The sequence below is a fragment of the Panthera leo genome, chromosome A1 (genome assembly GCF_018350215.1).
Source record: "Panthera leo isolate Ple1 chromosome A1, P.leo_Ple1_pat1.1, whole genome shotgun sequence".
In the NCBI taxonomy this organism is placed as follows: domain Eukaryota; kingdom Metazoa; phylum Chordata; class Mammalia; order Carnivora; family Felidae; genus Panthera; species Panthera leo.
In genome coordinates, this window is record NC_056679.1 from 135491353 (window position 1) to 135508167 (window position 16815).

Here is a 16815-nt window from a genome sequence, read left to right on the forward strand (position 1 = left end):
TAGGAGAGGTGGACAGAGGCCAGATCAAATAAGACCTCTGGCTTTGCTGGGTTCACCTGAATCAGGCCATGAATGAGGATTTGAATGCAAGTAGTTTATTTGGGAGCAAGCACAGACAGGGAGCAGGAAAGTGACACAGAAAGGGAAGGAAGGTGGTACAGGGTGCATTAATGAGCAGTTCACCGCCATGGGCAACTGGGGCTCAGCCACGTGGGGTACTCTGGCAGAATGCACAGAACACACCTCAGAGTCCCTACCACATGAGGCCAAGAGAGTTGGGGAATTCATCCACCAATGCTTGTCCATCCCTGGTTGAGACCTGCTCCTGGGGCATTAACTCCCGGAGACTTCCTGTCTAGGCCTCAGATGGAAAGCTGCACATGACTTCAGTAGAAAGCTGTCCAAGTACACAAGTCCCAAGGGGCAGTGGGCAGTACTTGCTAGAGCCTCATAGACAAAGGTCCTTCTCCTCCTTGACCATTCAGATTCAGGCTCTTTCAGAAAGAGCCCGAGCTTCTTCCTCACCTAACAGACCCACAATGTGTCATTTACACGAGGATCAAGTGCTACCTTGCTTCACAGCAGCATTCTACATCCACCAGCAAATGGAGGACACAAGGAAAAGGTTACAGTTTCAGAAAGCACTCGAAGCTATATTGAGCTAGACAGTCTGGGTTCAAATCCTGTTTCTCCCATTACTTCCCACGTGACCTATGACAAATTACTTAACCTCACTGAGCCTTTAAACTGGGGATAAAATGTCTTCCATGGAGAGCTGTGAGACGTAAGTGAGACATTATAGGCACGAGTACCTGATATATAATAAGTGATCAATAAATAAGTGTTCATTACTATCATTATTGTTAAAGTACAATGAATATTCAAGTGTGCCCTTACCCCAGAGTCACATTTTGGGGGTTAGAAAGAAAATAAAGCTGAAACACACATTCACACACACACACACACACACTCACACACACACACACACACACACACACACCTTTGTTTATTCTGATCTGTCTGGTTTGGAGTAATCCAGGCCAAGGTTTTCTCCCATTATGCTGAAAAATTACACACTGGCTGTATTCACTGTTCCCTGAACATCTAAGAAATCATTTGACTTATTGCCTCGGCACTTCAGAATGTCAGCACAAAGAACGCCAAGCAAAATTTAAGGAATACTAAGCAAATACCTGATATCACCTGATACTTCTCGTGGCAAAGGAAACCGGGAGAACTCCATTCCTATTTTAAAGCTACTTTATAGGGATAAAATAATGACTGGGCCTGGAAATTCAAATGTTATGAGCAAAAATTACTAATATGATGTGGAGGATCGGATCCCACCCGCTCTTCCCCATTTATGTGAACAGCATGACTTTGGCAGCAATTAAAAGCTAATGGCTTGCCAATGATGAGCTTTTCCGTCAAAAAGATAAATTAGAGACAATTTAGGACTTGTTTGGTTTTGACATCCACCCATTCCCTAGTGCCCACAATTAAAAACGGGCCAATCAAAGCTCACATTCCTCATTTATTTAAACAAAAGTGGAAAATCACTGACCCACATACGGATTGACCTTTTTAACAGGTATGGAATCTGAAAAACTAGTGAGAGAAAAGTGCTTCTAACTCTACAACTCTTCTTTTCTACGCCATACCCCATGATTACTAAGCTCACAGACTGTGTGGAGATGCTTCCATTAGGGTGTAGCTTAAAGAGCACTGAGCTAGGAGCCAGGAAACTCCATCTCTGGACCTCCATTTTGTCATCTATAAAATGAGAGTGTTGAATTACAGTGTGAGGTGCTGCTAAGGCAACTCAACCCATGTTTCCCTACCTAAAAAGAGGGGAGGAGCTTCTAAACTTTTCCAGAAAGGAACGATGGTGATGGAGCAGGAGCAGGGGTATGGCACCGACAGAGAAGGACACAGCAGCCATTCTTGCTAAGAAGTTCTCTGGAAAACACTATGAAGAATGACACAGAATAAATAAAAAGTCAGTGAAATGACACACCTCCTAGCCCCCGATGGAGAGATGAAGAGAAACGTTGATGTTCTCCACAACTCTAAAATATCCAAGCTTTACAGCACATATTCAACTTTCAAAGGACTGATAACCCTTGAACTACATGGGTATGAACTATGCAGGTCCATTTACATGCAGATTTTTATTGATAAATACAGTGCAGTTTATTATTAAGAGTGTTTTCTGTTCTTTATGATGTTCTTAATAACATTTTCTTTCCTCTAGCTTACTTTATTATAAAACAGTATATAACACACATAACATACCAATATGTGTTAATCAACTGCTTCTGTTATCAGTAACACTTCTGGTCAACTATGGGCTACTGGTAGTAAAATTTTTAAGGAATCAAAAGATTTTTTTACTGTGCCAGAGGTAGGCACCCTTAACCCCCGTGTTGTTCGAGGGCCACATATATATATATTTATTTTTTTAGGTTTATTTATTTATTTTGAGAGAGAGAGAGAGAGAGCATGCCCATGCACACATACAAGTGAGGGATGGATAGAGAGGGGGGGGGAGAGAGAATCTCAAGCAAGCTTTGTGCTGTCAGTGTGGAGCCTATTGCAGGGCTCAATTCCCTGAACCGTGAAATCACGACCTGAGCTAAAACCAAGAGTCGGATGCTCAACCCACTGAGCCACCAAGGTGCCCCATGAGTATTTTCAAAATCATTTCAAATTTGTCAACACTTTAAGCATCCTTCTGAATATGTAATAAATTTTAGCATCTTCTTTTAGAGTTTGTATGTCAGAGCACAATGCCACCCTTAGTGTTTTAATTCAGAGAGTGTTCCGTCTCTGCAAACTCCAACATTACAAGGACTGTGGGGCTTAAGGATTGTATTTGACGATTTCTTCTATCAGCTTCATGCTCATACAGACCCACTATTTTCTTTTGCCAATTCCACACCCTGTACCAGAAAAGAAAAAAGCAGAAAGTTAAAAGTTCGAGGGAGAGTCAACTTTAGCAAATTCCCTCTTCTCCTATCTCAACAAATGCACAAAGACAAGACACATATAGAAGCATCACCAGTATATGCCTGAGCTCAAGCTGTCAGTCACATTGCAACAGTGATTATGCCAACTGTCATCATACATATTTTGTTCCTGTTGTAGTGAAATTAATATAGGGCAGAGGTTCTCAAACTTGAGTGTGCATAGAACCACCTGGAAGATGTTAAACCACAGACTGCTACTGTCCCCCTGTTTCTGATTCAGTCTAGGATGGAGCCTGAGAACTTGCATGTTTCATAGGTTCCCAGGTACCTCTGATGTTGGTGGTCCAGAAACCACATTCTGAATATCACGGTTGTGGGCAAATCCCTGAGCATCCAGGAAGGTGGAGCCTACTCGTCCCTGGCATCAAAAGAAGTCAGAAAAGGAAATCTGGGTTCGTTTTATTTCTTCCTTAAATTCAGATCCAATTAACATTTACTGAGCTACGCAAGGCAGTGGATTAAATGCTTTCAACTTTTAATTCTCACGACCACTGCTATTGCTACTGTCATCCTTGTTTTCTTTCTTTTAAATGTTTGCTTATTTACATTGAGAGAGAGAGAAGCATGCATGTGAATATTGCTACTGTCATCCTTGTTTTCTTTCTTTTAAATGTTTGCTTATTTACATTGAGAGAGAGAGAAGCATGCATGTGAATAGGGGAGGGGCAGAGAGAGAGAGAGAGAGAGAGAGAGAGAATCCCAAGCAGACTCTATGCTTTCAGCGCAGAGCTCAACTCAGGACTCTATCCCACGAACCGTGAGATCAGGACCTGAGCTGAAATCAAGAGCCAGATGCTCAGCCGACTGAACCACCCAGGTGCCCCTGTCAGCCTCATTTAAAAAAGAAGCAAACTGGGGCGCCTGGGCGGCTCAGTTGATTGAGCATCCAACTCTTGGTTTCAGCTCAACTCATGATCTCATGTTTCCTGAGTTCGAGCCCCACACCGGGCTCTAAGCTGACAGTACGGAGCCTGCCTGGGTTTCTCTCTCCCTCTCTCTCTGCCCCTCCCCCCGCTGGTGCTGTCTCTGTCTCTAAATAAATAAATAAATAAATAAATAAATAAATAAATAAGAGAAGCAAACTAAGACTGCAGAGAGATTGAGAAAGTTGCCCGAGACCACAGATTCAGCAAGAGGAAAAACCAGAATTCAAGTTCAGGTCCGCAGACTCTAAGTCTGTCCAGTGACCTCGGCGATGCTGTCAGTTCCCACTCTCTAGAAGCTGCCAAAGGCCTCTGAGCAGAGGTTGTGACTGGCATTGACAGAGGATGGGGAGGTACTGTGGGAACTGCAGAGGGAAGGGCGTTAAAGGAACTCTCTTCACATGCACATCTGGCTAAGTGGGCTGACAGACCAACTCCTTTCCCTGTACCTCAGCTCTGCCAACTGTGCAATGAAAGACCAAAATAGTTGCCACCTACCCCTCAGCTTGTTCCCCAGAATGAGATAAGAGCTCTCAGCTATTATGTAAGAAGCACTTTTCTTTCCAAACCCTCCACTTGCTGGATAGTCTGAAAGACTCCGAATCTTATAAAAGACGGGGTTCGCCCTTACTGGCTTGAACTGATTGCAATGGTCACCCGGTTCTCCCATTCTGACCTCCATCCCCTCCCCTGGCCCTAAAATCAACAAGCTGGGAACTCAAAGTTCAAAGCATGCTTCCAAAATATGTGCATTTCAGAAACTCCATTTGTTCCTGCAGAGTACTTGACTGGAGAATTTTTCTGATAGCTCAGTTGGACACATTTTGAGGTGTTTCTCAGATTCCACTCTCACTCTGTACCTCACAGGCCCTGAAGGCATATGCTGTAGGCTCTGCCTGCTGAGTAACTGGCAGGAGGCCTGTTACACCTATTTTGTAAGCTGAGAAGGGCTGTATCAAGAGCCTCATCTTATAATTAAGACTCTTGTGGAGTTTAGTTGGTCTCATCTCATGAACAGAGAGAAATGCTCGGGTTCAGCATTAGTCAACGACCAAACATTGCAGAGAACACATAAGTGTTCCAGAGTCAAAGTGAGCAATAAAAGATTGATTTTCTTTTGTTTCCTTTTCTTGGCTTTGGGTCTCAGAAATATGGCCAGTTTCCCCTTTCCCCGACCTCTCCTTGTGGGTGTTTGTTTATTAATGCAATGGAGTGACACCCAGAGAGCCCTACCCTTGCTCTGAAGTTCTGATTGTAACAGAAACAGTAGCAGGGGTGAAGTGTCACTGTGGTTATCTAATGATCAAGGACAGCATGCCTGAGAGAGAGAGAGCAGCCAGGTCTCTGGCTGTCACCACATGGTTCATTCTGCCTCTACTCTCACTGCCCTGCCAGTGACTAATTGATCTGTGAAAGCCCTTGGAGGTACTTTGAGTAAGAAAGACACATTGTATCTGCTTACAACAAATCCTCAGAGGGAAAAAAAAAAAAAAAGTTTCATGCACAAATTTCTCTGCTTGACTCTTTCTCCCATTCATTTCCCTACTAAGTCTTCAGCACCCAAAGAATTAAGTAGACGGGAAAAAAAAAAAAATTCTTCTCGTGGTCAGTTCCCACCAAACAGAGATTGGCACATAAAGAAAGGAAGCCAGAATCGATAGTAAAAATGAAGGAAAGAAAAGTAGGCAGTAAGGATGGAAAGTGGTTCTGTGGCCTTGAAGCCACTGTATTTAAGACAATTACCGGATCTCAAAGTCAACATGCTCTGTTTCGACCACTGACCAGTAATGAGGATAACTCATAAAAAGGCAGAATCCTGTAGTGCAGCTTCCTGGCAACTTCATTTAACACACTACATTCTAATAGACTAAATTTCTACCTCCAGCAACCAATCGAATATTTCTATACACAGATTCAAAAGTGCTGTCGGTCTGTTGTAAATTCATCCTCGCAAATGTACCAAAGGGTTTATTTGAGATGTCTTGCTCCCCAACTGTGGATGAGACTTGCATTTTGGCTTTCTGACTCAGCTTCTGCCTATAGTGCATTTGCTTTTCAAAAAGAGTTTGCCAGGGCTGCAGAAAGAGTTGAAGGAATATTGATAGGAATACTGGGCTTTTATCAAAAGCTTCTTCTTGTAAGTGAACTTGGCCCAAACTCAGAGTTCTTCCCCTGTTGCTGACTGATCCCAAGGTACCCTTGGGTAAAAGCCAGTAAAGTCATTCTTGGGCCTTTTGCACATGCCTGTGTTAAGCACTTTGGACATCTGGGATAAGGAGGCTGTATTCATTCCTTTATTCACTCAGTCAGTATTTATTAGGTATCTGAAATGTGCCAGACTCACAAGTAGAATTTATTTTTTCATCACTAATTGTCACATATGGTCTGCAGAAATAACTGGTCCATTTTTCTTGAAACAGTATGCCACAAGACAGTGGATGGAAGATCTATTCTTCCCCCTTCTTCACAGCCTCTATGGTAAGTTCCACAGGGGAAGAGTTCTGAAGCATTGAGCCAACTGCTAACTACATCGAATTCCTTTGGTAACACCTATTCCATTGGCTTAAATCTGATACAACACAGGATAACACATAGCTTTCCAGAACCACGCACACCCAGAACCCACGTAAGTGCAACCTCACTTAGGATATTTTCTAAAATACCTACCTATGCAGCAGAGAATTTTCTAAATGACTTTTAAAGACATTTGAAGGTTGGGGTGCCTGGATGGTTCAGTCAGTTGAGCGTCCAACTTCAGCTCAGGTCGTGATCTCACGGTTCGTAGGTTCGAGCCCCACATCGGGCTGCGTGCTGACAGCTCAGAGCCTGGAGCCTGCTTCGGATTCTGTCTCTCCCTCTCTCTCTGCCCCTCCCATGCTCACTCTCTGTCTCTCTCTCCCTCAAAATAAATAAACATTAAAAAAAAAAAGATAAGGGGTGCCTGGGTGGTCAGTTGGTTGAGCATCTGATTTTAGCTCAGGTCGTGATCTCACAGTCCATGAGTTTGGGCCCTGCGTCAGGCTCTGTGCTGACAGCTCAGAGCCTAGAGCCTGCTTCGGATTCTGTGTCTCCCTCTCTCTCTGCCCCTCCCCTGCTCATGCTCTGTCTCTCTCTCTGTCAAAAATAAATAAACATTAAAAAAAAAAAGATTAAAGACATGTGTAACTTATTCTCCCACTCATTTCTGGGCTCTCTCAATCACCAGAGGTAACCAAGCAGACTCAACATCAGAAACCCATCAAAATAACAGGGCTGGTCTTTTTAATCTTTTGAAAATTCAGTAATATTGCCATCACTCTTGTTCCATAATGTGGACAAGTATTTCTTGTCCAGCTTCACAGGATTCAAATCTATTTATTGCTATATAGACAAAATAATACAAGTATAATAAAAAGAAGTTGTATTTGAAGAGCCCTTACTGGCTTATAAAACATGATATAGTTAACAAAAGCATTTTCTCATTTAATCACAGCACTTTAACATTCACTGAACAAACACTTATTAACCCCTTAATAGATTTCCCTGGTGCCTAGCACAACACGTGGTAGGTGAAAAATAAGACAGAGTCTCTGCCCTCAAGAAATCCAGAGTCTACTGGGTAAGAAAGACAAGTCAACAATAACTACAGTACGATATAAGGGCAATAGAGAAATATATTACAAAATATTTATATTTTATCAATATAAAAATAGAAGCAAGATAACAGACATTAAGTATTCAACATTAAAAATGGTATTTAGAGGAGCTTGGCTTACTTATAAATTCCTAGACAGCAGAGATATCTAGGTATATGTGCATAGATAGGAACATAAGAAAATATTTTTGACGGTAGTGCACAACAAGGGGTGGAAGCTATTCCGGCAGAAGAGCTGGAGGTGGTAGAGACGGTGATGGTGGTGGATTGGGGAAGAGTTGGGCATTTCTTGGTTAATCAGAACCGATGCCCTTTCCTCTTATGCCGATACCCAGCCAGCCCTGAGACATCTCTCTTCATAGCCTAACAGCCCAGTGGTTCACCATAGAACTAATATACACGCAACCATAGCAACAACCACCACAAAAATATTAGCAGTGACTGATTATTTGCTAACAGAGCATGTGCTGAAGAACTCACAGCCAGTGGCCCCTTAGAAATGTACCTGAATGTCAAGAAAGCAAAAAAAAAGAAGCCCTCTACTCAAGCCTGCTTTTGATTAGTTGAGCACCATGTGCATGAACAGAAGAGGCAACGATAATTTTGAGGAGGGTGAGAAAGGCAGGCAGGGAGGAAGAAACCAAACACGAATTGAAAGCAGATGACACAAAGCCCCTGGCTCATGTAGCTCCACAGGAATGAGTATTAAGTAAGTTTCTTGCAGAAGGACAACTATCAGAAAGAGAAAAAAAAAATGGTGGTAATAAATCCTAACAAAAGCCAACAAAAGAAAACGTTGGACAATTTGTTGGACAAATATTCAGTAAGGCCGATCCACCTCAACGCGTTGTTGTAAAGAACAGCTAATAAAAAAAAATTGTCAAGGACACTACAAACATAGAAGAACTAACCAATAATAAGAACATTAATAATAAGGGAGGGTCTAGGAATGAAACCAGTTCCATTAAGACCAAAGATGTTGAGCAACCAGCACAGAAATAAAGAAAACAGATATGACTGCCTGGAGGCGATCCAAACAAACAAGAACCAAAATATTTTTTGCTCTTAATTTTTAAAAAGAAGACAACTTTACAGGGTATAAGACTATAAATAAATATTGGTCAATGGGCTCTTGCTTTCCCCAGAGGCAGCTCCCTTTGAAATGACTTCCTGGACAGAGGGCATAAGGGAGTTGAAGGCTCCTACTCTCCTCCCTAGAGCTCATGGTCCAGGACAGGAAGGCTTCCCTCCCCAGTCTTCACAATTTGGGATTGGAAAAAACACTGGAAGGAATCCAAAGCTGTGGTTCATTTCATTCTTTCATTTCCTGCCTTTGCCAAATGCTTAACAATTACAAACAAATGTTGTCTTCACAGATACTTTCTTCTAGATGAACATTCTGCTCATCTTGGTTGCTTATGTGTATGTGACTTGAGAAACACTTTCTAAATCCTCAAGGTGACAGGATCTCCACGTAATGATAATGATTATTTAATGTCATCATCACAATAGGCTGCCTGGGCAAATGAAATGCTTGCTGGGTCTAAAGCATTCACTCAAGTGAGGTAAATTAACACTTTCCAGGGTACCAGATTTCCCATTGGGACGCTAAAGAAGGTAATTCATTACCCAGGCATTCTCCACCCTCAACACTGCTGTCTAGCAGCAAGTTCTTCACTTGCTTAACTGTCAGACTTCTCAGCCAGTGTGGGGAAGTCCAAGAGAGATAAGAATATGCTGAGAAGGTCCAGGCTGGGTGGATATTTTTAGTCATCTGAAGATAGTTCCGGGTGATAATAGTCCTCATAATGTAACCCACATGAATGTGGCCCATCTCACCTTTCAAAGCACTTTTATGGCATAAATCATCCCCTTTGATCCTCACAATAATCCCTGAGGTATGCAAAGCAGGTATTATTATAGTTAGCACCTGGCTATGGCAGCAACAAAGGCATAGACAAATGGCATGGAGTAAGCCTAGAAGACATAGGGAAGCAAGAAAGGGGATACCAGGAAGAGGGGCTAAACCCCAAAACCAGTAGCATCAAAAGCATTGGGTGTCTGGGAACAGGACACACAGTTGCACGTGGATGGAGAAATGTGAACAGGCTCAGGTGTCTTAATGGGTAGACTAGATTTAAAAGATGACTATTTCTAAGACCAAAATCAAGAAAGACGGTAACTAAAAGGAACCAAGCAGGTCTGCTTATTTGCCAGGTGTTTTCCTGTAAGATATTAACAGGTTTCATCTTCACAACTGATCTATGCAACATAGATATTATGAACCCATTCTTTACAGATGAGAAAACTGAGGCTCAGAAGAGTGATGTTATCTGCCCAAGGCATCATATCTGCTAACTGGAGAAGATGAGATTCAGGGTCTAGGAGAAGGACAAAGCAACAGAGGGCTGGGGGCTCTCAACAGGAATGACTAGCAATCAATTTAGGGCAGCAACCATAAGAGTATCAAGAAAAGAGTTTAAGAATAAGGAACAAGGGCCTCCAGAGCCCTGGATTCTTTGTGTACTGCCTGCCCTGGAGGTGTAGCAGAGGCTGGGCTCACACTACCTGCTGAGGAGCCACGTCTGACTGAGTTGGGAGAGGCAGAGTAACAAGCGAGATGATTCCTGGCACTTATCCCCCTTTTACAGGTGAGGAAACTAAGTCCCAGAGAGGGAAAGTCCCAAAGAAGTGGGAGAGAAGTTGCTTTTCATCTGCCAGAGCAAGAGGAAGGAGACTATCTGAAAACACACAAGTCTGGGAGGATCATGAAGGCTGGCAAGAAACCTGCTGCTGGTGAGAAAGCCCAAGATGATGGAAGAAAGTAGAATGGTCAGAGCCCAAGGAACAAAATCAGGACTTGAGGTAGTGGAAAGGAATATTCTATCACTTCTGTGTTGTAGTACATTGGACAAGATGCTTCTCTGAGTTTCATCTGTAAAATGGAGTGATTCTGTGAGAACTAAACGCTTATAAAATTCTGAGCACTATTCTTAAGCATTTGAAAGAAGTTTTGATGTTGAGATAGACAGAATGGTCTCTGGGGACGTTAACACAACAGACAAGGGTAGCATTTGGATTTGGAATGATCTCCTTCTTTGCATTTAATAAAAAAAAATCTTATTTAAAATTCGATGGGGCACCTGGGTGGCTCAGTTGGTTAGGCAACCGACTTCGGCTCGGGTCATGATCTTGCGGTCCGTGAGTTCGAGCCCCGCGTCGGGCTCTGTGCTGACAGCTCGGAGCCTGGAGCCTGAGTTGGATTCTGTGTCTCACTCTCTCTCTGCCCCCTCCCCTGCTCACACTCTGTGTCTCTCTGTCTCTCAATAATAAATAAACGTTCAAAAAAAAAATTCAAAAGATTGTTCTCCAATCCTCATGAATTCAACCTATGTCATAAGCAAGACTTTTGATTCTAGAAAGGTCACTTCCGTGACCTTTCACTTCCACAAGACTTATATAACATGTTTCTTCTGACAAACTATGAACCATTCTGCTTTAAACAAAGAAGATTCCTCCTGGAGGGAGAATTAATCAAGGGCAATAACATTCTCCCTGACCCTTATTAGCACATAAGGGTTATATCCAGTAACAGTGCATGAAGACTTCAACCAAACTGCCTACAGCTTCTCTAAATTGATTTGCCCAAGAGAGCCCATATTCATGTCTGCAGTGACTCCAGGCAGCAAAAAGAGCCATTCCCAAGGAGCCATTGTGGCCATTGTGAGCAGTGTCATTTGTACAATTAACTACAAAGGTGCTTGGAAATTTTCACTTTACAGGTCTGGAATAATTCAGAGAATCTTACAGTTAGCAAGAACCTTGTAGGCCCCTGATCTAACGCCCAACTCTAACCCCCCCTCATCAGTTAGCTCCTCCCAGAGGTCTTTATACAGACCTGGGTTGGGGGAAATTATTTCTAGGAAGTGCCCACAGGACTCTTGGATATAAATTCACTAGTGCCAGGAGCCACTAAATGACTCATTCAAAATGTCTCCAATCTCTCTAATCCTCTTATTCTGTTATTATTTTTGAATGTCCATAGTTTACAATACTGTTTTCTTATACAACCTGCCAGAGCCACCACAAGCTGCTTAGCCTCCTGAACAGTCACGACACCACACATCCTTTTCCCCCTCCCCCCACCCCCAGGCCCCTCCACGGGCCACAGCACTAGCTCAGCTTCCAAGCACAAACCCAGCGTGGGCCGAAGACACTGGCCACAGAGATGACCTCTCCTCCCGGCCCTCCCCATTTGCTGAGTGAAGACAGGGCCAGACCAGCCAGACCTGCATTTGGCCCTGGCCCTGCCCGTCAGCCCCATCACCCCATCTGGCGGCACCATTCCATCACGGGGCATTGCAAGTGGACATCAGTTTACTTTAGATCTGACAAGGAAGGCCGCCTGACTGCCACCAGCTGGGGACAAAAGGAGGACCCCAACAGTTATAAGCAGCCTGCAGGAAAGCCCAAGAACCTGAAAAGGGCTACAGAATGAAACTTTTGACCTCCCCACTTTGCAGTTGCATGTGTGATGCATGGTGCTTCTGCCACGGAGTTAGGTGGGCCTGTGTGGAGCTGTCAAAGTGGGAAGCAAACCCTGGGCTCCAACTGCATCGCATAGGTTAGCCAGGAAAATGTCACTAACAACACACAGCGGAATTGAAGATTCCAGGTCAGCACAAACTATTTAAATCAAACAGAGTCAGAGCTTGCTCCTCAGTGAGTTTTATCTTGCTGTATCTCAGGAGTAGGATAAGGCTTAGTTAACATTTGCTTCAGGTGACTTAGGCATCACTGAAGTGGAGAAGGGGGGAAACCCACCCAGCTATCTCTACCTAAATAAAGCCAAATAAATACCTATCTCTACCTAAATAAAGCCCCAAAGCAGCCACCGTTTGGCTCAGCTTAATTCACAACGGCAGCAGTGTTTTTTTCTTCTTTTCACGATGAGTGGTTCCCCACATGAGAAACAGGGAGAAAGGCCTATAAAGGCTGAGGCCACCAGGGATGCAAGAAGCCTGCAACAGAAACCATCTCCCAGAATTTCACCACAAATGAGAAGCGTTTTTCAGAACACAACCTTGCAAGAAACTGTATAGGACCTCAAGGTTGCAGGGAACCGGAAGGCCTGTCTGGAACTCTCCCCAGGGGGAATGAGCAGCTGGCTAACTTGGTAACTAGCAGTTCTCTCCTGCCCCCCAGTGCCCTTGGCTGCCCAAAGTCCCCACTGTGCCCCAGACTCCAGATCTTTCCTCCAAATCACCTTCTTCTGTGTCCTATTCCCTCAGGGCAAAGCACTGTATTTTCCAAGGTAACACCTAGCTAATCTAATATAATCTAATCTAAAAGAGTTAGTGAGTATTATTGGATTAATGTGCTATTACTCCTAGAAAATACAATTTGCATTCTGGAGACACACAGCCTTAAACTAAAGGAGTGGGAATTCCCATTACCCCAGCAAGCTAGGGACAGAGGCGATTTTTGCAATGGCTGGGAACTCGAAGACCAGATTTAAAAATGGAAAACAGCCCTGCCTATTCCTACAGCTGGGATGGTTTTGAGTTCCATTGTTTGAAAGTAAACAACCTTTGGCTCCATGTAATCTCTTTCTAACTTTTCCCCACCTCCTCAGTATTGATGTGTTCAGAGGCCCCAGGCTTTCTTTCCACCTCAGATAATAACAATGTTTGGTAATGCCTGGGCTGTGTACTTCATCAGTTGGGATTTTAGTACTTCCCTAAAAGGAGAAAAAAATACTAAAGTATTATTTAAGTATTATTTAAATATATTTATTTAAATTATTTAAAGTATTCACGCCTTACATTTAATTCTTTTTATTTGGGTTTATTTTTGGTCAAAATGAGCCTCTTCAGAGATATGCAAGAACTCTTAGAAAAAAAGAGCTGTATATGTACTACATGTCTGTATAATACAGTATATGTTCCACAGGTCTATGTATATATGTATATATGCTACATGCCTATATAATATGTTCTTTTTTTTTTAATTTTTTTTTTTTTTTTGAGGGACAGAGAATCCCAAGCAGGCTCCACGCTGTCAGTACAGAGCCGGACAAGGGGCTCAATCCCACGAACCATGAGATCATGACCTGAACCCATATCAAAAGTCAGACACTTAGCCAACTGAGCCACCCAGGCTCCACTATATATGTTCTAAACTAATTATACACATTGTCTCACTGCTCATAACAACCCTGTGAACTAGAAGCTATTATCCCCAATTTTCAAATGAGAAAACTAAGATGCTGAGTCCAATAAATTAGACAAGATGGTTGAAAATGATGAAGAAAAGAATCCAAAGCTCTGAGTTCAAAGCTTTCCCTCTTAATCACTATTTTCTCTTACCAGATATGTGAGGGAGGGGGTAGGGGAGAAGCAACAACATTTCTACTACCTTGACCTTTTCTACCTTGCAGTAGTGAGTCAGACATTTTCAAAGTATGGTCCCCAAACAAGCAGCATCAGCATCCCCCAAGAAACTTGTTAAAAACTGCAAAATCTTGGGGCGCCTGGGTGGCGCAGTCGGTTAAGCGTCCGACTTCAACCAGGTCACGATCTCGCGGTCCGTGAGTTTGAGCCCCGCGTCGGGCTCTGGGCTGATGGCTCAGAGCCTGGAGCCTGTTTCTGATTCTGTGTCTCCCTCTCTCTCTGCCCCTCCCCCGTTCATGCTCTGTCTCTCTGTGTCCCAAAAATAAATAAAACACGTTGAAAAAAAAAAATTAAAAAAAAAAAAAACTGCAAAATCTGGGCCCCACTCCAGACCTAAAGAATCAGAAACTCTGGGGGCAGGGCCCAGCAATTTAACAAGCACTGCACATCATTCTAATGCACACTCGGGTTTGAGAACATTGAACTAAGCCATCAATGTAGAATCTTGAAGTTTGAGGAATGGGTCAGCAGTAACTCCTTTTTAATATCTAATCCTTGAATAATTCCCTTTCAATTAGAAACTTTCACATGATTTTATTATAACTCTACAGAGATGTGAACAAATGAACATTACTGGCACATGCTCGACAGGTGTGTAAAACTGTAAATGGAAATGAGGTAATCAGTGCAAAAAAATAGTTTCTCAAAATCCTATAAGATAGTCTAATAAGACTGAGTTTAATTTTTTTAATGTTTATTTATTTTTGAGAAAGAGAGAGACAGAGTACGAGAGAGGGAGGGGCCAAGAGAGAGGGAGACACAGAATCTGAGGCCTGTTCTAGGCTCTGAGCTGTCAGCACAGAGCCTGATGTGGGGCTCGAACTCAGTAACCACGAGATCATGAGCTGAGTAGAAGTCAGAGGCTTAATCGACTAAATCACCCAGGCACCCCTAAGAACACTGAGTTTAAAAGCAGTTTAATGAGTATTCTTAAGTTTCAAAAGGGGGGAATGTTTATCTACATTGGCTATACCGAGTCAGATCCCATTAGTCTGCTCCCTACTTATACCAAATTACATGGAACACCAAGAAAAGCACCTATTGGCCTCATTTGACTAACATCTATAAACAGCTTGCCTCACCCTTACTCTTCACTCTGTGCTGCTTCTTTCTTAAACCAAAATAAGACTGAGAGACCAGCTTTGGCCTGGGAAAAGCCCACCAGTCTGAGGCCTTCCGGTAGGTGGAAAACCTCTGGCTGGCGGACAGGAACAGCCCAGCACGCAGGCGCTCCATGCACACCACTGCTTAATGACCCGGGCCTCAGAATAGGCCATTTTCCAGGAAGCAAGTTCTATACTCAATTTCTCAGACCCCATGAGTCTTCTGTTTCTTTGGAACTTATTCAGTATTAGCTTAGGTGTGCCCTAAATAAAATAGGAAATGCATGGGCATCAGTATATCTGAAAAAGAAATGATTTGCATCGACTCTCAAACTGAGCCAAAAGTCAGAAGTAGAGGGGGAACTTCCTCCCTGGGGCTGAGTCAGTGGCCTCAACCTTCTCAGACTGGGGTTAAACAGTTCATGCCCTACAGGGAGGGAGCTGTTCTGGTAGAAAACAAAGTTTGGAGTCTACAGTCACATTGGCCAGCCGGGCAACTCCAGCTGGGGAACTTGCTAGCTTTTTTTTTTTTTTTTTAATGTTTATTTATTTTTGAGAGAGAAAGACAAAGCACAAGCTGGGGACGGGCAGAGAGAGAGGGAGACACAGACTCTGAAGCAGGCTCCAGGCTCCGAGCTGTCAGCCCCGAACCTGAATGCAGGGCTCAAACCCATGAACCATGAGATCATGACCTAAGCCGAAGTCAGAGGCTTAATCGACTGAGCCACCCAGGCACTCCAGAACCTGCTAGCTTCTAAGTGGTAGTTTCTACCTGTGTGACTTTGGGAAATATATATACTTCACCTTCATGAGTCTCAGTTTCCTGAACTGCTTTTTTTTTTTTTTTTAAATGGGGGATTGTACAGGAAAACAGGAGTAATTTCTACCAGACATGAGGAGAACTAGGGCATAGGGCATAGTGGCCTATCCTGCCGGGGCTACCTCAGGAGATGCTAAATTAATGTCGGCTCTCTTCCCCTTTAAAGTGCTGAGGTGGATTTTCACCTGACTCCATGGGAGCCTTAGCCTCAAAGAGCAGTCACCAGGGGTTATATAAACAGGGCTTTATAAACAGGGGTTAAGACCTGTTAACAGGTCTCACAACCATTTCCCAGGGAACCTGCTACAGGAGTAAGCGGTTTCTCATCTTGAAATAGAGAACAAGGCTGGGATGCCTCACATTGTAGAGGAGAAAGCTATAATCCCCTAGTCTGGGTCAGATCACAGACCTTCCCCTAAGACCCCTGGGGAACCCACTCCTCCCCACAACTCCTCACAATTAAACACACCTAAAAAACTGATAAAGGAAGCACTAAGTTAATTCCTAAATGTTCGGGGAAACGACACATCAACCAACTACACAGAAGGGAAACACCACACTCGTGTCTGGGTATTAAGTTGAAAAACTTACCCACAGACCTTTTTATTTTTCCCGACAGGAGGGAGCCCTCTACTGGCAAGTTAACACTCTGCTAGGAAAGAGCCCCATTCTGGAGAGCCCTTAGAAGTTGTTTCTTGCCTTTAGGGCAGCAAATATGTAAGTTATTACTGAATAGCTAAGTTTGCATCCATGGTAGGAACAGATGCAGGTATGAATTAATGAAGGTTGATGGTATAAAACCCAAATTCCATGTATAAGACTCTCTCAGCTAGCCTGATTACAGCGTACCATAG

The 16815-nt window shown here is 43.3% G+C and overlaps 1 long non-coding RNA gene across 3 annotated transcripts in view; it reads right to left on the reverse strand.

Moving 5' to 3' along the window:
• Nucleotides 1-16815, reverse strand: part of LOC122220995 — a 128191-nt gene that overhangs the window by 79956 nt on the left and 31420 nt on the right. For all 3 annotated transcript variants that reach the window (XR_006203064.1, XR_006203065.1, XR_006203066.1), the window contains one exon: nt 1842-1969. This is a non-coding gene — a long non-coding RNA (uncharacterized LOC122220995). The remainder of the gene's footprint in view (nt 1-1841; nt 1970-16815) is intronic.